Consider the following 23593-nt stretch of genomic DNA (forward strand, 5'->3'; position numbering starts at 1 on the left):
CTAATAAACCTATGAAGACATGTTCAAATAATTAGTCGTCAGAAAAAATGTAAATTAAAATGAGATCTCATTTTATACCTATTAGTTTGAGGGCAAGAAAAACCAGAAAACTGAATGAATGCATTTAGTTATCTTTCATGACAGATTACCCCCAAATTTAACATCTTTATCAAAGTCTCATTAGGTTGCACTCAAACTGTCGGCCAGGGCTATAGTCATTTGAAGTCTTGACTGGGGCTGGAGTATGTGCTTTCAGGATGTCTCATTCACGTAGCTATTGGTAAGAGGCTTCAGTGTCTTGCTAATTGTTTGCAGAAGGTCTTAATTTTCTGTTGCCTGGTCCTATCCACAGGGCTGCTTGAGTGGATTCATAAAGCGTCTTCTGGTGATAGGGCACGTGGCTTTGTCCAGAGCAAGTAATCGAAGAGAGCAAGCAGGTAGCTACTGTGTCTTTTATCACCTACTCTCCCAAATTGCATACTAGCACCACTTCCTGTTCATTAGAAGTCACTAAGCTCAAGCAATACTTAAGGGGAGGAGTATCAATACTCAAGGAAGAGGAGTATCAAAGCATTTGTGGACTTTCTAAAACCCCTGTGGAGGATAATGCCAAGTGTTAGTGAGCGTAGACTTTGCAGCCATTCTGGAGCTCAAGTAGTAGTAAGTATGTGCATGTCCTATGATCCAGTACTTTCATTTTTAGACATCTCAGAGTATTTGTAAGAGTTTCATAAAGGGATATGTACATGGGTATTCATTGCCACATTATTTGTAGTGGCAGGAAGTTGGTGACAGCCTGTGTGTTCCACATATCAGTCTGAATGTAGATAAGTAAAATTTGTGAGTGCTCATACTAGCTTTTCTAGTGCTACCATATCAAACTGCCACACACTGGGAGCTTGAAACAACAGAAATTTATTCTCTTACACTTCTGTTTAAAATCAAGGTAGCAGCAGCACCATGATTCTTTGAGAATCTGGGTAGAATCTTTCCTTGCCTATTTGTAGATTATGGTAGTAGCTGTTAATCCTTGGTATTCCTTGGTTTGCGGCTGCATCACTTCAGTCTCTGCCTCTTGTCACATAGCATTCTCCCTCTGTGTTTGTCTTCACATTGGCACTTTCCTCTTTTTATGAGGACACTAGTCCTATTGAATTAGGCCCCACCCTAAAGACCTCCCTTAACTTGCATTTTCAAAGACCCTATTTCCAAATATGGCCACGTTCACAGGTATCAGGGATTAGGACATAATACCATTTTAAGAGGCACAATTCAGCCCACACACAGAGACTATGTAGCAATCAGAAGCAACTCTTTAGATTTATGTGTAGTACAGAGCAGAAAACGTAAGAAGCAGAATGAGATGGTAAGTAGCAATAACACTAATTTAAAAATCCATGTGTATTAGGGTTCTCTGGAGAAGCAGAACTCAATAGGCTATATTCATAGGGAGAGAGAGAGAGACACTCAGGAGAGCTGATGGTACAGATGAACACCGAAGGCAGTTGACTGGAGAATTCCTTCTTGCTTGGAGAGGCCTTTGTGTTTTATTCAAATCTTCCACTGAATGGATAAGGCCCACCCACATGGGAGGCAGTCAGCTTACTCAGAGTTCACCAATTTAAATTCTAATCTTGGCCAGGCTTGGTGGCTCACTCCTATAATCCCAGCACTTTGGGAGGCCAAGGTGGGTGGATCACCTGAGTTCAGGAGTTCAAGACTAGCCTGGCCAACATGGTGAAGCCCCTGTCTCTACTAAAAATAAAACAATTAGCCAGGTCATACTTCCACCTAATAGGATATGACTATCCTGTTTATGACCAAAAGTGTACTAACCCTTGCCCCAAAAAAGGATGCAAAACACGTGAGTGGGGTTTGCTCTTCTTGAAATCCTATAATTTACATACTGTGTGGTGTTTATAACTACCTTCTTTATAACTTCTTTATAACTACCACTACCCATTCTGTACTCTTTTTGCCTTCAGCAAGTACTTCAGCTGGCCGTGGATCTTTACCTGGTGGGATAACCCAAACCTTCATTCCTGATGTGTCTGGGCCATTAGTAGTCCCACCTGAATTGGGTTGTTGTAGTTTTTCATTGCATTTGATTAGAGGGCATGGTACTGCTAAGAGAGTTGCCTTAGGGGATCTCCTGTATTTCAGATATAACTTTTCCTTTCCTTCATTGTAGAGTTAGTTACCGCTTGGTTGTCAAGATCAGTCACTCCAGCCAGCACAATAACACCCTTCTTTGCCTGTTGATTCAAAGGCATAAGGAGTCCAAAATGGCCAGGTGGCAGTCTTAACTTCCAGTGAAATCATTATTGTGTGTCTTGATAAAAGCCTAGAACTAAAACTTTTAGGCCAGCAGAGCATAAGCTCACAGAGACAAGAAGCAGAAATTTCGTTAGTGAGTTACTATGGGTAATAAATAAGTGGTGTCACTCCTATTTCCACCGTTTGTTTCCTGGACCTGTGAATTCTGGCCGTGGAAGAAATAACACTGTATATAGGACACTGATTCAGAACACACAGTCTCTCCTGTAGAACTTTGCCTCAACCCTACAAAGTGTTGCCACCTAGCTAACGTTGTAACTGAATCTTCAAAAGGCCACTTCTTTGTTCTGTGAAGCCGGCTGCTTCAGGATGCTGGGAACAGGGTAAGACCAGCGAATTCCATGAACATGGGCCCATTGCTGCCTTTCATTTGCTGTGAGGTGTCTATGCCAGTGAGAACAAATGTTGCCTTTTTCATCATGGAAATGGTCCAGTGTAATCCACCTGCCACTAGGTACCTGGCTGATCACCCCAGGAAATGGTACTATACTGGGGGTAAGTATTGGCCTCTGCTGCTACCAGATTGGACGCTCAACAGCAGCCATAGCCAAATCAACCTTGGCAAGTAGAAGTCCCTGTTGCTAAGCCCAGGTATAACCTCCATTCCTCCCAGTATGGCCACTTTGTTTATGAGCCTACTGGGCAATGACAACAATGGTTGGGGAACTGGAATTTTAAAACAAAAATATGGAATGTGGGCGATTAAAGTAGAGAGCTGTCAGTCTGGGAGGTCCAACTCTCAAATATTAGGAGTTCCAGAAATAAAAAATTGAGAAGTAATTCAAACAAATATTTCAAGAAAATTTCTCAAAAATAAAGTACATGAATTTGCAATTGGAAGGGCCCACCAAGCATTCATGACAGTGAATGTTAAAAGGCCCACACTGTGGCATATTGTGAAATTTCAGGGTACCCAGGAATAATGAGAAGAACATGAAAGCTTCCAGAGATTTCACATAGTCTTGATTCCCAGCTTTTTTTTTTTTTTTTTTTTTTGGAGGTAGAGTCTTGCTCTACCCCCAGGCTGTAGTGCAGTGGCGCGATCTCGGCTCACTGCAACCTCCGCCTCCCGGGTTCAAGTGATTCTCCTGCCTCAGCCTCCTGAATAGCTGGAATCCCAGCTTCTTTATACATTTCGGACCATCCAGTAACACTGGCTTGAATTCTGACATGGCAGTAGTTGTCCAGGGATTTGCACTGGGTAAGGATTGCGTGGGCCATAAGTTCTTCAGTTCTCTGCATCCTCTGATGTTAATGTTTTACTTCACTCACTTTCTTTACCTGTGATCTTCAGGCATTTAAGTATATGACTCTTGCTAACTGTTTGGCCCATATTCAGAGACTTAAAAAAAATTGTTGTTTCTAATTATTGGACATGAGAAACTAACATGGGATGAATTAATGGGTTTTTTTTAAAGCCTCAAATTTGGGCTGACATTGTCATCTCTATTTCCCTGGAAATGTACTATGTCTTTAGGAGAATATGTATGTATGTATGTATCCATGTCTACATAGATAACAATATGCAGATAATGTGTGTCAGTTCTTTATTGACTTACTCCAGGCATTTGATATAGATTCCCCTGGAATCTGGAAGTTTATGTTTGTGATTTCAGTGAAGCTTAAGGTCCTGATGTTCTTAAGTGATCAAATGGCCATTAGAATTAATAATTTCTCAAATCTATATCACTAAAAACATTTATTTAACCTTTTTCATATGTGTCATTAGACTGGGACTTAGAGTAATCATTTATACTGCTTAGTAATTATTTTTGGCTCTCCTCCATCTGGCACTTCCTGACCCCTTTGTCATTGGGCCGTGTGAACAGTTCTGACCAAAGAGTTGTGAATGGAAGTTGGTGTGTCACTTCCAGGCCAATCATTTAATTGCCAGTATGAGAACTTCCAGAACTCTCTTTTATTTCTGCTGCTGCAACTAGCAGGGTTTCAAAAGAATAGCTGCTCCATAAGCTGAGTTCCAGTGGAGGATGATTCTATGGAGCAGAGCTCTTCACTAACTCAGGATAAACATGTAAAGTGAACAACAAATAAATCTTTGTTGTTTTAAGCTAGACTGGAGATTTGGGGGATTTGTTACTGCAGCTTAAACTAGCCTATCTGACTGATACTGCACTGTACCAATAAAGAGAAGAGAGAATAATGAAATTAAGTAATTAAAGCAATTAATTAAATGAAGCAATGTTAGACACAATCTGGGACCTGGGAGCAATTAGATTTTTAGTTTTCAGGTAGCTTATTTATAAGTTGTGAGTATCATCAGAGGGCCTTAATTCTTAGATATTGCAACTCTGTTTTTGAGTACATATAAAAGATGCCAGAGAACACAAAACATTTTGCAGAGTCAGAACAGTGTTACATATTTAAAAGTAGTCTGAAGATAATTAAGGCTCATCATGGAGAATCCTGGCTGTTATCAAAGTATGTTTGGAGGGTGGGTATTTTTTCTCAAAGTGACATGCACCTGAAAGGTTTTAGGAAAACTTGCTAGCATAGGCCGGGCGCAGTGGCTCACGCCTGTAATCCCAGCACTTTGGGAGGCCAAGGTGGGCAGATCACGAACGAGGTCAGGAGATCGAGACCATCCTGGCCAACATGGTGAAACCTCATCTCTACTAAAAATATAAACATTAGCTGGTCATGGTGGTGCGCGCCTGTAATCCTAGCTACTCGGGAGGCTGAGGCAGGAGAATCGCTTGAACCCGAGAGGCGGAGTTTGCAGTGAGCTTAGATCACGCCACTGTACTCCAGCCTGGCGACAGAGCAAGACTCCGTCTCAAAAGAAAAAGAAAAAAAAAAAAAAACTTGCTAGCGTAGATATGTGTAACAGAACACATCATTTTGGGACGCAGTTTTTTAGTGCTGGAAGAACTTTTAGATACCCTGTAACACAGCACCCTCATTTTGTAGATATTGTATGTTATAAAAGATGAGATAGAGTATATTTGAATTACCTGCTTTCCACATTATTTTTGGGTTTTGAATCATTTTTATTTCCCTTTCCCACCTTTTTTTTTTTTTTTTTTTTTTTTTTTTGAAGCAGAAGGGGTCTGACTATTGTCCAGGCTGAAGTGCAGTGGCAAGATCCTAGGTCACTGCAGCCTCAAACTCCTGGGCTCAGGAGTTCCTCCTGCTTCAGCCTTTCAAGTAGCTGCTACAGTTGTGTGCCACCATGCCCAGCCAATTTTTTTTCGGTAGAGATGGGAGTCTTGCTATGTTGCCCAGATTGGTCTTGAACTCCTGGCTGCAAGTGATTCTTCCTGCCTCAGCCTCCCAACGTGCTGGGATTATAGGCATGAGCCACTGCACCTGACCCCAGCTAATGTTTTTAAAAGTATCTTTGCTGATTATTTGTTTTTCCTTTGTTTCCTTCTTTCTCCCTTTATCATAGTTAATCCTCACAGTGGTTCTCAGAAGTAAATATTTTTCTGCCATTTTACCCATGTGGAAACTGAGGCTCAATGAGGCTGAGTGTCTGCCCACAATCATATAGCTAAGTATTGGGACTGGTATTTGAACACATTTTGTTGACTCTAATAATATCCCATGTTGTTTCCACCAGTGTCTTAAATTTATTTAAGATTTTTACACAAGTGTAGAGTGTTTTTACTTTGTATGACTATTAATTAAAATTAGATCTGCCAGAGTGACAGGAAACCCAAAACAACAGTTGTTTAACAAGATAGAAGTTTATTCCTCTCTGTTGTGATTAAAGTCTACAGGTAAGCATCTAGAGTTGGTATGAAGGCTCCACTGTGACATTAGGGACCTAGGCCCCTGTTTTATTTATTAGTCTGCAGTCTGTAAACACAGCCTTTATGGTTCAAACTATTTGTTCACTCTCCAACATTCTTCCTAGCAGGAAGCAGAAAGGGTGAAGAAGGGCCTTCTTTCTTTCTTTTAGAACATATCTCAGAAGTCATACAGGACACCTGTAGCCCATTGGCCATGTAGCCCATTGGCCAAAACCTAGTCAGATGGCCAACTCAGTAATAAGAGCAGCTGAGAAATGTGAGCTTTATTCAAGATGTTCATCTGTGCAGGTTAAAATCTGAGTTCTATCACAGAAGAGGTAAATAGATTTGGGGTGATAGCAGTTTCTGTCACAAAGATACAATCAGGTTCTGCTGCAGTTCTGCTGCAGTTTGTTTATTGATGGGTATTTATTGAGCACTTATTACCTGCCAGACACTGTGGTTCATGTATATCTACAATTAACACAACTCTGTTAATTCCTGTGGAAACAGGAAACAGTTCAGGAAATTTTTAGTTTAAGAAAATTTTACTCTATAAATAGGTTTAAACTAACAAGCGCCCAGGTGTTTTGTTTGTACACGTAGAATGAAAGTCTTGTCAAGTGTTACACTAATATTTTACTTAAAGTATTGTTGGCAAATAAATGAGGAAAGAGTGTTCTTGTCTCACATAACAAATAGACTATTATAATACATGTTGATTCATTTAGTAGAACTAAATTTCAAGGCTTTGCTTCTTTTCAATTCTGTCACTTGATGTGGGTGAAAATACCTAATTCATAGATACGTCATTGCCCTAGTGAGTAAGTTAGTGATTTACCTGACCTCTGTGGACTTTTATTCATCTTGACAGAAGCCTCTATTGTTTGCTTATAACGTAAATAATTTATTAAATCTAGGCTCTTATTTACCATTATTTAATCTAGATTCTTGTTTATTTTTGTCTTTTTTGTGAGATGGAGTTTCACTCTTGTCGTCCAGCCTGGAGTGCAGTGGTGAGATCTTGGCTCACTGCAACCCCTGCCTCCTGGGTTCAAGCAATTCTCCTGCCTCAGCCTCCCGAGTAGCTGAGATTACAGGCATGCACCACCACACCAGGCTAATTTTGTATTTTTAGTAGAGATGGGGTTTTGCCATGTTGGCCAGGCTGGTCTTGAACTCCTGACCTCAGGTGATCTGCCTGCCCTGGCCTCCCAAAGTGCTGGGATTACAGGCGTGAGCCACCACGCCCAGCCAATTCCTGTCTTTAATTATGAGTTGTTCAAAGGTAGTTTCTGTCTCTTTCATTATATGTTTTCTCATGAAATACCATGAGTACTTAATAAATGCTTTTTTATATTTAATGAATAGGAACATTTAATTAGGAGGGATTCTGTTTAAGTACCATAGTTATGTTAGTCTTATAACTGTGAAGATCAGTGAAGTCACATGCCTTTGTAAACATGACCAAATTACCAGCTTTTTAATGGAAATAAATTAAAAATTCCAGCACATATGCCGTATTGTAACTTGACTACCATTTTGTTCAAAATAGCAAAACCCTAAATCCAGCTTTAGATTTATTGATTTATCTTTATGGGGTTTTGGTTTTTTTTTTTGAGACAGAGTCTCACTCTGTCTCCCAGGTTGGAGTGCATTGGCACAATCTTGGCTCACTGCAACCTCCACCTCCAGGGTTCAAGCAATTCTCCTGCCTCAACCTCCCAATTAGCTGGGATTACAGGCATGTGCCACCATACCCAGCTTATTTTTATATTTTTAGTAGAGACGTGGTTCCACCCTGTTAGGCAGGCTGGTCTCAAACTCCTGACTTCAAGTGATCTGCCCACCTTAGGCAGGGATTATAGGCATGAGCCACTGCACCCGGCCTTTGTGTTCTAGAGGAGGATGCTATATTTCTTCAGATTTAACCAATTCCTTGAAAAACTGTTATGCCATAACCCCAAAATATTAGGTCTAGTGAGAACTAGGGGAAACTTTTGAAATAAAGTTACCACTTTTATTTAGGTACTTCATAAATTAGGAGCTGTCTGTAGACCCTTTCTTTAAAGAAGAGTTTATTAAACTAATGCCCTTATGATTTGATTATAGGTTTCACTTAAGTTTTCTTTAGCTGTGTTGTTTCAGAGCCATGTAAATGAGCTGTTTAAGAGCACTTGTAGAAATTAAAGTATATTTTTATTTAATTCTGTTTCTCTATTGGCCTGAAAGCAGAGTATCTTTTATAAAATCAACTAGTGATTATTCCTAACAAGAAAGTGTAAATAGAATTCTAATTTAATAATTAGCTCATTAGCTCTCCTATAGCATTTTTAACTTGAGACTACTATATGTTGAGCTAACCTAACAACAATGTTTTGGTTTTATTTTCTATATTGAAATAGATTTGAAGGCAAGGGGAAAACTTTTGTTTCGTTTTGTTTTGTGTGTGTATGGTGGTTTTTTTTTGTTTTGTTTTTGTTTTTTGTTTTTTTTTTTTTCGAGACACAGTTTTACGCTTGTCACCCAGGCTGGAGTGTGATGGCGCGATCTCAGCTCACTGCAACTTTCACTTCCGGGGTTCAAGCAATTCTCCTGCCTTAGCCTCCCAAGTAGCTGGGATTACAAGCATGCGCCACCACACCCACCTAATTTTTGTACTTTTAGTAGAGATGGGGTTTCACCATGTTGGTCAGGCTGGTCTCAAACTCCTGACCTCAGATGATCTGTCCACCTCAGCCTCCCAAAGTGCTGGGATTACAGGTGTGAGCCACCACGCCCGGCTGAAAACGTTTGTGAAGCTGCTGTAAGTCTTTGGGCTAATTGTTCTTAGATTTGTTACAGTTATTATACAGCATTTATGTACTTGTACTGTGGTGATCACTGCTAAAAGATGATCCAGAGAGAGAATTATACATTGTGCATATTTTGAGATTTGCACTTACATTTTTGTGATTAAACATTTGCCCTTTTCGCCAAGCGTGGTGGCACAATAGTCCTAGCTGCTCTGGAAGGCTGAAGCAGGAGGATTGTTTGAGCCCAGGAGTTCAAGACCAGTCTGGGCAACATAGCAAGACATTATCTCTTAAAAAAAAATAAAAATAAAAAGTTTGCCCCACAGATTAGATTTTGATTCTTATTTTCATTTTCCTTTCCAGTTCTTCATATCACCCGCCCTTTGTTTCATTTCTTTTGAATTTCAGGCTATTACTGCTCTAGTCCCAATGGCTTTCAACTCTGGTTATGTATCTTGAACAGTGGAGGTTTTTCAAATTTCAAGATGCTTTTGGATGTAACTTAAATCTGATTTAAATTGGCTTAAACTATAAGAAAACTGGCCAGGCACGATGGCTCACACCTGTGTAGTCCCAGCACTTTGGGAGGCCGAAACAGGCAGATCACTTGAGGTCAAGCGTTTGAGACCAGCCTGGCCAACATGGTGAAACCCCATCTCTACTAAAAATAAAAAATAAAAAAAATTAGCCAGGCATGGTAGCGTGCGCCCGTAATCCCAGCCACTTGGGAGGCTGTGGCAGGAGAATCGCCTGAACCTGGGAGGCAGAGGTCATAGTGAGCTGAGACTGTGCCACTGCACTCCAGCCTGGGCAACAGAAACAGAGCAAGATTCTATCTCAAGAAAAACAAAAACAAAAAAACTTAACCTTACATGACAAGAAGTTTTGTGTTTGATTTTCTGCTGTTGTCTTAGCTGTGCCCTATTCATTGTGCCAACATGGGCCTTAGGTTAGTTCTCCTTAAGGACCTAGGATGGCTGCCTTCTGTAAATATGCATCCGTCATCCTTGTTTGTATCTATCAGGAGAAAAGAGAGAAGGACGTCTCTTTCCCAGAAGCCAAAACCAAGCAAGTTAACTTCTTGTGTCTCATTGGGCCACATTGGCTTGGACCTGCCAATCCTAGGGTATGGAGTCACCATAAATGGGCTGGGTGCTGTGGTTCACTTCTGTAATCCCAGCACTTCAGGAGGCTGAGATGGGAGGATTGCTTGAGCCCAGAAATTCAAGACCAGTCAGGGCAATACAGCAAGACACCATCTCTTAAAAAAAATTTTTTTTTAATTAGCTGGGCATGGTGGTATGCACCTGTGGGCTCAGCTACTTGGGAGGCTGAGGTGGAAGGATCGCTTGAGCCCAGGAGATCGAGGCTGCAGTGAGCCATGATTGTGCCACTGCACTTCTGCCTGAGCAACAGAGCAAGATCTTGTCTCAAAAAAAAAAAAAAAAAAAAAAGGTCAGACTATTCATATGGGATAGAATGAATATTATGAAGTCAATTACAATATCTACTCCATAGGAAGTGTGGATGTATATGTTTTTACAAGATACATAAGTGTACACAGTGTACAACTAAGTTTGAGGACGGCTACACTTCCCAGTTTAAGACTTAAAAATAGGGGAAGGCCATGCATGGTGGTTCATGCCTGTAATTCCAGCACTTTGGGAGGCCGTGGCGGGTGGATCACCTGAGTTTGGGAGTTCGAAACCAGCCTAACCAACATGGAGAAACCCCGTCTCTACTAAAAATACAAACTTAGCTGGGCGTAGTGACTCTACTAAAAATGCAAACCCAGCTACTCCAGAGGCTGAGGCAGGAGAATCGCTTGAACCCGGGAGGTGGAGGTTGCAGTGAGCCGAGATTGCGCCATTGCACTCCAGCCTGGGCAACGAGAGTGAAACTCCGTCTCAAAAAAAAAAAAAAAAAAAAAAATAGGGGAAAACAACTAATTTTTTTTTTTCCTATTTTCCAGTGGAACACAGTTATTCTATGTGACTGGTTTGACTTTCTTTCTGTCTCTCTCCTGCAGGGAAAAGTTTTGATTAGCCTTAGTTAATAACCCAGGGTAGGCTGGGCGTGGTGGCTCACGCATGTAATTCTAGCACTTTGGGAGGCCGAGGCAGGTGGATTTTCTGAGTTCAGGAGTTCGAGACCAGCCTGGGCAACACAGTGAAACCCTGTCTCTACTAAAATACAATTAGCTGGGCGTGGTGGCATGCACCTGTAGTCCCAGCTACTTGGGATGCTAAGGCAGGAGAATTGCTTGAACCTGGGAGGCGGAGGTTGCAGTGGACCGAGATTGTGCCACTGCGCTCCGCTCTGGGCGACAGAGCCAGACTCTGTCTCCAAAAAAAAAAAATCCAGGGTAAAATAATTCTTAAGGCTAAGGATTGAAAACTTACATTCATAATTGTTGTTTAAATTTATTAGCTAGCCATGTGAAATATAGCCAATTTCTCATGCCCTGGCTGTTGGAGATTCTTTGGTTCTGTGCTCTCTGGCAAATGAGTTAGCTAGTCAGGGCACAGTGATAAAAATGAGTAGTTTAACTATTTGGAATAAAGTGCCCAGCAGTTTCATTTAACACTAAGAAACAGAAGCAATAAAGACTTCTGAGCAGCATAGCATAGTTCTAAAACCCATGTTCTTTCTTGGAAAAAAACCTCTTAAGCTCTCATTTAGTGCCCGTTTACTCTCACTTTAAAAACAGACATGTCTACTAAGCTTATTTTATCGGTTTATCAGAGAAGAGAGGATTTTATAGTTAGGCCATGGACAGCTAGAAACAGCAACATGACAGCAAGAAAGGGGGGAATGTCTATGAACTTTTCATGAGAATCTCAAACTAAGTATTTAGGATAACTTATTCTAGAAAATAGCTTCGTACTGATAAATGGGGCCTCAATCTCAGGTCTCATCCTAGCACAAAACAATAGACTATTTCATGATCCTAATGATTATCTTATAATAAGAAAGTATTAATATTATTTTAAGAATATCCTTGTCTTAAAAGACAACATAATTGGCTTTGGAAATATTTTTAATCAAAATGATTAAAGTTAAAATTCTGTTTCAGTGCTTGAAGGGTGTAAACCCCCGGCTACCTTGAAAGCGTAACTGTGAAAACACTTTGAGGGCTGCAAATAAGAAAGACAAGAGTAAAGCTTCAGCTGTTTGTATACAAGGGATTGGAAGAGAATCTTTCTTGAGGTCTCATCCATTTATGGAAATATACTCTTTTTGTGTATGTATGTAAATCATCTAGAGCCTGTTACTTTTAAATCTTTGCCAAGTTTTTCCCTACCTCTCTTCACAGCACCAATCGGTGAAATTAGTTTAATCTTTTTTTAAAAAATCCTCCAAGACATCTGAAATTGAATTCAGTCTTAACTCCAATATCATGATAAAAGCGAACCATTGACTTTGGCACAAGTTCTCTAAATCCTTAATTTTTTTTCATTTTTCATTTTTGTATTTTAATATTTTGAACTCTGGATGATCTTCAGATTAGTTGGGTAGATTTTATTGTAGTGTTTCTGCTTATACATCGCATCCTAGAATCAAGAAAGGAAATACGTATCTCTGAAGAGTGGCTTTAAATTACCTGTATTGCTCATTAGTTCTGTTAGTGCCATTAAGAGTTGAAGTAAATGATGATATGAATTCCTTTAATTTTATAGCTATTAATACTTTTTCTTTTCTTTTTTTCTTTTTTCTTTTTTTTTTTTGGAGACAGAGTTTTGCTCAGTCACCCAGGCTGGAGTGCAGAGTGGCGCGATCTCTGCCCACTGCGACCTCCGCCTCCCGGATTCAAGCCATTCTCCTGCCTCAGCCTCCTGAGTAGCTAGGATTACAGGCGCGGGCCACCACGCCCAGCTAATTTTTGTATTTTTAGTAGAGACGGGGTTTCACCATGTTGACCTGGTCTTGAACTCCTGACCTCGTGATTCAACCGTCTTGGCCTCCCAAGGTGCTGGGATTACAGGCATAAGCCACCACGCCCGACCCTTTTTCTAGATAAGTCAGTTCAGGTTTTTGCATTTGTATTATGTTTTTCATTTTTCTTTTCTTTTCTTTTCTTTTTTTTTTTTTTTTTGAGGCAGAGTCTCACTCTGTTGCCCAGGCTGGAGAGCAATGACATGGTTTCAGCTCACTGCAACCTCTGCCTCCCAGGTTCAGGGGATTCTCCTGCCTCAGCCTCCTGAATAGCTGGAATTACAGGCATGTGCTACCATGCCCAGCTAATTTTTGTATTTTTAGTAGAGACGGGGATACACCATGATGGCCAGGTTGGTCTTGAGCTCCTGACTTCAGGTGATCTGCCCACCTCGGCCTCCCAAAGTGCTGGGATTACAGGCGTGAGCCACCACGCCTGGCCTGTATTATGTTTTTCATTAAGTACTCATGCTTTAGAACATTGTTATTGACATCAGTCTGTAGATTTACTACATGAAAACTTGGATAAGTGGGCTGGGCACGGTGGCTCACGCCTGTAATCCCAGCGCTTTGGGAGGCCGAGGTGGGTGGACCAACTGAGGTCAGGAGCTCAAGACCAGCCTGGCCAACATGGCGAAACCTTGGGAGGCAGAGGTTGCAGTGAACTGAGATCACACCACTGCACTCCAGCCTGAGCAACAGAGTGAGGCTCCGCCTCAAAAAAATAAAAAGAAAACTTGGATAATTTGTATTTGTTTTTTCTAGTTTACGCTCTTTTATAGTGACCCAAGGCAATGATTTTTTTAAAAAGATATTTTGGCGCCATCTGCTGTTCTTTAATGCGATATTTCATCTACTTTGGTAAAGATTTGAAATATATGTGTGTGTGTGTGTATATATATATATTTGCACATATAAAGTACAAAATAATGGCGATTTTTAAAAGTCTGCTGCATCTGCCTTATGATTCTTGTATTTCCAGCTGCAAAGGCTGTCTTGTAATTTTGATGGTAAGAAACAGGCTTGCCTAAAAAATATTTCTGTAGTCCTGCGTCTGCCAGTTTTGTATATTCATTCAATGACTTTGAGTTCCTGAAGACTTCCGTCTCGAGTTTACTGTGACTTCTCGTGACAAAGCTCCTGAGTTAGCTTTGCTCATTTGTTAATGTCCCTTCTCTCTGAACATGTAGTTATTCATGTTTCATGGTCTGTCCTTATATTACCCCTAAACCACATCCCTATCTCTGCTATGAAATCTACCCCCCATGATTATTTTTATTGATTTTTCTAAGCTTCTATGTAGATCAGTTGTACTGCAGATACAGCATCTTGTTTTATATTTGTAGTCTTTACTTGTCTCACATGATCTGGTTGCATATATAGTATAGCTATATGTATGTCTGTATGAGACCATAAAATTACTGGCCAGGTGTGGTGGCTCACGACTATAATCCCAACACTTTGGGAGGCTGAGGCAGGAGGATCACTTGAAGCCAAGAGTTTGAGACCAGCCTGGGCAACAAAACAAAACCCTGTCTCTGCTGATTTAAAAAAAAAAAAAAAACCTTCTTGCTCATTAATGGCTGTGTATATCTTTTCTCTCCAAACAAATGGCGTGTTGTTTGTTTATGGGGCAATTTGTATACTGATTTTATAATCTCTAATAAATCCACATGCACTGTTAGGTATGCAGACTTGGAAATCTGGTGCCCTAATAAAAAGAATTGTGTGCAAAGTAAAGATCCTGAGTGGTAAACTTTGACTAAAGTAGATGACTTTCTGTGCATAAATAGTGTAATGTCTATATTGGCTGCTCAGAGTTTATCCCATTATCACATTTAAACATTGTCTATTGATTTCTGCTGTGATGGTCTACATACAACATTCTTACCATCCAACTCATCCTAGTATAGCTTTAAATCATATACTTAAAGCTTAATTTTATGTTTCTTCAACTTGGATAATGTCTGTAGACTCCGTCCTTTGTATTATGACATTCGTGGTTCTTGCCTTTTACATTGTACTGTTTCAGTTCTACATTTTCATTATCACAGTTGATAACATAATTATCCTATTGTTAGTGAAGTTTTCTTCATTGATTTATATGTAGGTTGATTGTTGAAGTTAAAAAGTAAATGTTCACCTTACGAATATGGACATTTTACCTCTATAGTGCTGAATATGTGCTAAAATTATGTTTTGTTCTCCACTAACTGATACAACTGTCCGTAGGCCACTCAAAAGATTATTTCTAGCTGTTTTGATGGATTCTTTTTTACATACCACTTACGGCCTTTTATGTCCTCAAGTTTTTCCAAGTTTCCTACTATCTAATCTATAACTTTTTTCCAAGGACATTTCATTCCCAGAGCCCTCTTCCAATGTATACTGGTTTCTTTGGACCTATTTTATACCCTTTATCATGGGATTACTTCTCTTTGTTTCTGTTGTAGGCTCATCTATATCTTACCAGGCAATATAGCTTTTTCTACTTTGCTTCACCAGGCAACATTCCTTTTTTTTTTTTTAAACTGTTTGAGATGGAGTTTCGCTCTTGTTGCTCTGGCTGGAGTGCCATGGCACAATCTTGGCTCACTGGAACCTCTGCCTCCCAGGTTCAAGCAATTCTCCTGCCTCAGCCTCCCAAGTAGCTGGGATTATAGGCATGCACCACCATGCCTGGCTGATTTTGTATTTTTAGTAAAGATGGGTTTTCACCATGTTGGTCAGGCTGGTCTCAAACTCCTGACTTCAGGTGATCAGCCCACTCTGGCCTCCCAAAGTGCTGGGATTACAAGCATGAGCCACTGCACCTGGCCACATTGCTTTATTTTTGTGTGTTCCAGAAATCTGTCGAAATTTCTTATGTACACTGATGGTGTCCATCCTGTTTTCTTTGTTGTAGGGGTTTATATCTTTTTATTTTCTTACTAATTACATTAAATAGTCTTGGAGATAAAATGAGTCTACCTACAAGCCTGGGAACATGGTGAGACCCCATCTCTACAAAAAACAAACGTGCGCCTTTGGTCCCAGCTACTTAAGGAGGCTGAGGTGTGGGAGGATCACTTGAGCTCCAGAAGTCGAGGCTGCAGTGAGTTGTGATCGTGCCACTGCAGTCTATCCTGGGCGACAGAGTGAGACCCTGTCTCAAAAACAAAAAAAAAATGAGTCTACCTAGTCTGTCATTTTCCCCCAAATTTTTAATTTTAAACATTAGAAATTGAAATGTACTAAGAAAGTAACTTGAACACTAAATCCCTAAAAATGATACAGTGATCTCACAATTCTAGAAAGTGATTCCTGATTTCGTGTTCTATTTTGTTCTTATTCTTACTACCACCACCCTAATCCAGGCCTTTTTCTAATTTATTGCTGATATTGAAGGAGTCTTTTTTATTGTGCCTTAGTTTCTTATATGCACATTGCTGCCAAAGCCATCTCTTAATAAAAGGTTTGATGAATGTTACAACAGTAATTGAAATTTTTCCACTAAAAAAAAAAAAAAAAAAAAAACAGAATAAAGATCAGTTCTTTTACCTTGGCATTCAAAGACTTTTCTTTGACTCCCATGGTTCTCAAAGCGTGATCCTGGTCCACCACCATCAGCATCCCTGGGAACGTGTTAGCATTGCAAATTCTCATTCCTCCCTAATTTTCTGAATCAGAAATTACGGAGGTGGAGCCCAGCAATCTGTTTTAACCAAACTTCCACATAATTCTAATTAATTTATGCTTTGAGAACTGCTGATCTAGTTTGTCCCTCTCAGTTTGCAGGCAAAGAATTGAATTCTAGAGAGGTTAATTGACTTGTCCAGTCATACAGCTAGATTCTGTTTTCTATTATTTATTTATTTATTTTTATTTTATTCACTTTACCCCCAGTATTCATAGTTTTCTTTCTAATGCTCCATATTTGACTTGACTTTTTACAAGTTGTAATTACAAATAAGTCTAAGATGGGAAAGTTGTGGAAAACTTTACAGAGAACATGAGATTTGACTGAACAGTAAACATTAAGTAGAGAGAAAAGAGAGGGGTGTTCTAAGCAGTAGGACCACAGTGAATAAAGGTAGAGATAGGTAGGTTTAAAAAAAAAAAAAAGTCCTGGGGACAGCCTGGGTGACAGAGCGAGACTCCGTCTCAAAAAAAAGAAAAAAAGAATATTCTTAAACTGAGACATTAAGTAACTGTTTTCTCTTTTGTGTGTTTTTTCTTTATTCAAATTTTCTAAGTGAACATACTTTTATAGTTCGGAAAGAATTAATGTGATACATACTTTGAAACTGGCAGGATTGTTGGAATAGTTTTATAGCCTCTCCTAATGACTACTGATACTTTAAAGAGAACAGTATTCATTTTTATCTGTGGTCAGCACTTGGCATTTGTGGATTTAACATTATCTTCTAAGCTTCTAGAACCATTCTAAATACCTGTCATGAGTAGTATTTTGTAATAGAAATCATTATTTCTACCTCATAGAGTTTTTAGAAGATGAAATTGGATAATTTTTTTTTAAGCCTCCAGGTGGAATTTGAAATACATTTTGAGTGGACCTTGGTAACTTTCAGTATCCCATCTCAATTATGATGATAGCTAATGTTGAGAGGTCATCTCTGCCATGTACTGTTAAGTATTATCAATCTTACTTAATCTTCACAGTAATTTTATAAGGTAAGCACCATGATTATCTCCATTTTATAGATGAACTGAAAATCAGTTGAGGAGCTTAAGTTAAAGAGGCTAAGGTACTTATGCAAGATAACAGGGTGGCTACTAAGCCAGGAATGTAACCAAGAGCCAGTTTTTTTTGAGCTTGTATCCTTAGTCATTGTGCTATACTGTCTCCACATATTACTATTTACAATACTAAAACATCTGAGGAGGTACCTATTAATAAAGGATCTGATTTAATATTTTGGTATTTTTATATATTTGAATAAAATATGACATGGAAAAGTATTATTATTATTATTTTTTAATTCCTGGGCCAGGCACGGTGGCTCATGCCTGTAATCTCAGCACTTTGGGAGGCCGAGGCAGGTGGATCACGAGGTCAGAAGTTCGAGACCAGCCTGGCCAACGTGGTGAAGCCCTGTCTGTACTGAAAATACAAAGATTAGCTGGGCTTGGTGATGCGTGCCTGTAATCCCAGCTACTAGGGAGGCTGAGGCAGGAGAATGGCTTGAACTCAGGAGGCGGAGGTTGCAGTCAGCCAAGATCGTGCCACTGCACTCTAGCCTGGGTGACAGAGCAAGACTCCATCTCAAAAAAAAAAAAAAAAAAAAAAAACTTCAAATTAAACATTTCCAAAAGGTTTATGTCCTGTTCCATGGTATTCTTTTATAGGCTAATATACTCCTAATAAATATATCCAGTATTATTTAGCAAAATTAATTGTATAACAGAGATTAAGAGTAGGGGGCTCTGGAGCTTAACCCTGTGATTTAAAATTCTGCCTCTGCTGCTTAATACTATGTGACCTAGTGTGAGTTGCCTAACCTGTCTTTGCCTGGTTTCCTCATCAATAACATAGGAATAATAATATGTCCCTTATGAAGTTGATGCAAGGATTCAATGAGTTGATACACGTATAAAACACTTGAAACAGTAGTGCCTGTACATGTAGGTTTTCAGTAAGTGTTAGGTACACTGTTAGCAGTAATGGCACTATTTATTTGAATTACTATCATTATTATCATCCATCATCATTTGTATTGATACAATAAAGTTTTAAAAGACACCCAAATTACTTAGTAGTGAAAAGTAAAAATAAAAACATCATATCTAGAGTCCATTGACTTAAAAATTATTTTGCTACCATTTATTGGCTTTCTAACCTTAAGCATTTCACTTAACTTTAATGGCCTGAACTGCCTGTCAGTAGAACAAATTAATACCTTTCTTGTCGGGTGATTACTTGATTTGTAAAAAACATTACTAGAAATCATGTTGCAGTACCACAAATTATAGTCAAAGTATGGGACTGGGAAAGAGCTGATGATGCTGAGCCCCCTCCCCATCCTTTTCTCTCTCTGGTGAGGTCCGTTTTTCTTCTTTCAATAAAATGGTTGCTGGCCAGACGCGGTGGCTCGCACCTGTAATCCCAGCACGTTGGGAGGCCGAGGCAGGTGGATCACCTTAGGTCAGGAGTTCGAGACCAGCCTGGCCAACATGGCGAAACCCCATCTTTACTAAAAATACAAAAATTAGCCGGGTGTGGTGGCAGGTGCCTGTAATCCCAGCTATTTGGGAGGCTGGGGCAGGAGGATCGCTTGAAGGAGGTGGAGGTTGCAGTGAGCCAAGATAGTGCCATTGCACTCCAACCTGGGCAACAGAGCAACACTCAGCCTCAAAAAAAAAAAAAAAAAAAATTGGTTGCTTGATACAGAGACTACTATTAGCATGGCCCCTGCCCAAGATTGATGCACAAATTTCTAAAGCATTCTGTATTAAAAAAAAGTTGTTTCTTGTGTGAATTCACAAAGGAAAGGTTAAGGATTTAATGCTTATAAGAATATAGCCATATTTTCATTTTGCTTTTCATACTTCACACTCTTGCTCTTAAACTCCTTGCCCATAAACTAAAGACATTTCTAGAAATTTCTAAATATTATGTGAAAATACATTAGGGACAGGCTAAATTGTTTTCTTTTAAGCTGTGTGCATATGACGATTTGTGTGTCCTGTTTTATACTTTTATAACACCTGTGTGTGTCCTTGGTATGGCACTTACTATATTGCTTTATTTGTTTACATATCTCACTCCCCTACTAGAACAGTTCCCTCAGTGATGGACCTTTATATTCACAATGACTAGCAAACAGATGAAAATTAATAGGCCAGGCGCGGTGGCTCACGCCTGTAATCCCAGCACTTTGGGAAGCTGAGGTGGGTGGAGCATGAGGTCAGGAATTTGAGACCAGCCTGGCCAGCATAGTGAAACCCCATCTCTACTAAATACAAAAATTAGCCAGGCATGGTAAAAATACAAAATTAGTAGTCCCAGCTACTTGGGAGGCTGAGGCAGGAGAATTGCTTGAACCTGGCAGGCAGAGGTTGTGGTAAGCCGAGATCACACCACTGCACTCCAGCCTGTGCAACAGAATGAGACTCTGTCTCAAAAAAAGAAAAGAAAAGAAAAAATTAATAGCATTTAGTTAATAACGTCTGTGAGTCCAAGATTAGGCTAAAGCTAGGTTTGACTTAATTGGTAATTTGGGGCTATGGTCATTCTGTTCTTGAATTAATGATATATTTGATAACTCTGGCCATATCAGTTTCTCCTTGGACATAACACTACTTTTGAATTACATTGTCCAATTGAACTTGGATTGAACTTAAGTATTTTAAATCTTTGGAAGTTACTAACTTTAAAAAAATTTTTCTTGCTTGTTAAAATAGAAAATTATTGTATGTATTTTATGAATTTTGACTCTTAGGAAATATTGAACGTGAAAAACTAGGGGAACAAATATGAGAATGGAAGAAAACATTTTTAAATGTTCCATTCTGGGGAGAGACTATTTTACACTCCTTTTCCCAAAAGCAATGAGAGAAAATGTCTTGGGAGAACAGAACGTGATACATAACAGGAAAGAATTAAAATAAAGTTAAGCTATTCTCAAGAGACTTTAATCCTTGAATTAGTAGTTGTCAGTTGGAGATTTTCTTTTAATCAAACTAAAGTTATGAACTTTGGTCAATTCTGGGCCCACAGACATTTTTTACTTATTTTTTAAATTCATTTCAAATTCATGAATCTGTGGACATTTTCTATATAGAGTATTGTTAATTTTGACATCAACAGATAACAGTCCACTTTACATCATATGGCTACCTCTCAAAAATTGAATGGCACGTCTACCATGAAACAGTATTGTACCATATGTACATTATGATAGCTATGATAGCTAGTCTGTGCTTTCTGACTCCCCATTCCTAGTGTAGTGTATTTTCTGAGTGACAAAATTCTCTTATTTATGTCCAAACCAAATGACTCACTAATGCTTGAGATCTACATATTTAGTTTTATGTTGGGCATTTCCACTTGAATGTCTCACAGGTACCTCAAAACTCAAAATTTAAACCCTTAACTCATCTTTTTTCCCCACCTTCAATCTCCAAAGTCACTGCCTTAGTACATGGCACCACCATCCATTGGATTGCCCAAATCAGTATTAATTTGGTTCCAACCTCTTCTCCACCCCCAGCCCACCATACCGACTCATCAAGTTTTATGAGCTTTATCTTGTATCTCATATATCCATTTCTTCCATATTTATTACTGTAGCCATCTTCCTCTCTGAGTTGTATTGTGCTGTAGCTCCCTTACTGGTCTCCTCCCACCAGTGCTATTCATTTCTAGTTGTTTTTGCATTGTTTGGGTGATCTTCCTAAAACCAAAATCAGAACACATTACTGTTCTTTTTAATACCCTTCAGTGACCATATTTTGTTTTTAAGATAAGGTCTAAATTATTTTAAGTGTTTGTAACAGCCTTTATAATTTGGCCTCTGCTACATAGTATAGCCATACATATGGAGCAGCTGGCAGTTCCTTGATACCTGTGCTGGAGATGAGCACCTTCAGGTCTTCACACACACTATTCCTTCTGCATAATTCTCAGTTGTCATCCATTTCTCAGCTTGGACTTTCTTCAGAAAATCTTACACCAATACCCACATCATCTAAGATTGGATTAGATGTTCTTAAATATTGCCTCAATACTTTCTGCTTAACCTTATCAGCATGTGACACACTGCATTATTACTGCCTGTTTAGTTGTCTGTCTCTTAGGCTCTTGAAGAGCAAATACAATATTCTGTTTGATTGACCTGTGTCACCAATACCTAGCACAGTCCATGGCAAGATTTGGCTTTTGAAGATTGTTACTAAGTAACGAAAATGCACATTTTTTTTAAGTCATTTTAAGTATAATGATCCTGTGGTGGCAAAAATTCAGTGTAAGAACATATGTGTGTTAATAACTGAATACATTAATGGAAGTATTATGTAACAGTATCCTAAATGAATAATTTTAAAATGTAACTATAAAATCAGAAACATTTGCTTACAGCAAGTCAAGCTTTTAAAAAGTTTTTTTAATTATAACTTTACTTTTGGGATCTCTATTATAAAATATTTAAATTTTAAGTAAACCATGTAACTTTATAAGTATTTAAATTTTATCTTGATTTCCATTTGTGAATTTTTTTTAGCAGTTAGAGAATAGCTGTGGTAGTTTCCAACTGTGTTAGAAACAGTTGTCAAGTGTGGTTCCTTTACGCCATGAGACTGGGAGCTGTTTCTAAACACAAAGTTGTTAGTCGCACAGATTTGCCTAAGTTTCCAATCTGATCTGTGACTATGGGTAAGTAAATTGGAATTTGTGTATTTGTGGGGAAAAAAACTTCTGTCAATTAAATTCCATAAACTACTCTTAACTTCATAACCTAAAATGTGTAGACTTTAAACCCCAGCCAATCAATAGTATAGTTTTTTGCAAACTTTCAAGGTAAAGAGTATATAAAAATCAAGGTATTCTGCTAGGCTCAGAATAAATAGAGTCAAGACAGTTAGGAATCTTATTTGAATCCTAAAATAAATTTTCAGTGCTACATTCATTATCAAAGATGTCAGAGATTATTTTTTAATTAAAGAAACATGTTTATTTTCCAGAAGACTCTACTTATTTCTGTGGTTCCTATTAATAGTGAAGATTGTAGTGTATTTATAGCATAGGATTTGTAGTAAAATCTAGAAATTATAAAATAAATTTTGATATTATATATGTGTGTGCAAATAGCATACTTTTAAATTGCGTATTAACTTTTTATCCTTTAAGACAGTGGTCCCCAACCTTTTTTGGCACCAACGACGGGTTTTGTGGAAGACAATTTTTCCACGGACTCAGAGGGGTGGGTGGTTTCAGGATGAAACTGTTCACCTCAGATCATCAGACATGCACCACATAATTAGATTCTCATAAGAAGTGCACAACCTAGATCCCTCGCATGTGCAGTTCACAGTAGGGTTCACACTCCTATGAGAATCTAATGCTGTGGCTGATCTGACAGGAGGCGGAGCTCAGGCAGTATTGCTTGGTCACCTACCACTCACCTCCTGGGTGGCCCAGTTCCTAACTGGCCCCGGGGTTGGGGATCTCTGCTTTAAGAGAACTGATAAAGGTTTAGTGAAAGATATATATGTGTGTGTGTGTTTGGTTGTTTTGTTTTGTTTTTTGAAATGGGGTCTCGCTCTGTCGCCCAGGCTGGAGTGCAGTGGTGCGATCTCAGCTCACTGCAAGCTCCACCTCCCGGGTTCACACCATTCTCCTGCCTCAGCCTCCCGAGTAGCTGGGACTACAAGCACCCGTCACCACGCCCGGCTAATTTTTTGTATTTTTAGTAGAGATGGGGTTTCACCGTGTTAGCCAGGATGGTCTCAATCTCCTGACCTCATGATCCACCTGCCTCAGCCTCCCAAAGTGCTGGGATTACAGGCATGAGCACTGTGCCTGGCCATATGTGTGTGTTTTTATATACACACACAGTCTGTCTAACACAGTCATGCACCACATAACAGTGTTTTCATCAACAACACTGTATATGATGGTGGTCCCAAAAAATTATGATACCATATTTTGTTTATTTGTTCGTTTGAGACAGAGTCTCGCTCTGTCACCCAGGCTGGAGTGCAGTGGGTGTGATCTTGGCTTACTGCAACCTCCTGGGTTCAAGCGGTTCTCCTGCCTCAGCCTCCTGAGTAGCT

General features: G+C 39.3%; 1 protein-coding gene and 1 pseudogene across 8 annotated transcripts in view; one reads left to right on the forward strand and one right to left on the reverse strand.

The window, feature by feature from the left end:
• The window catches only part of FBXO11 (F-box protein 11), a 99126-nt gene that overhangs the window by 35353 nt on the left and 40180 nt on the right, over positions 1-23593 (forward strand). The gene's annotated exons all lie outside the window — the stretch shown is intronic.
• The window catches only part of LOC129397170 (ubiquitin-ribosomal protein eS31 fusion protein-like), a 44324-nt pseudogene that overhangs the window by 12928 nt on the left and 7803 nt on the right, over positions 1-23593 (reverse strand).

This window comes from Pan paniscus, chromosome 12, assembly GCF_029289425.2.
Source record: "Pan paniscus chromosome 12, NHGRI_mPanPan1-v2.0_pri, whole genome shotgun sequence".
In the NCBI taxonomy this organism is placed as follows: Eukaryota; Metazoa; Chordata; class Mammalia; order Primates; family Hominidae; genus Pan; species Pan paniscus.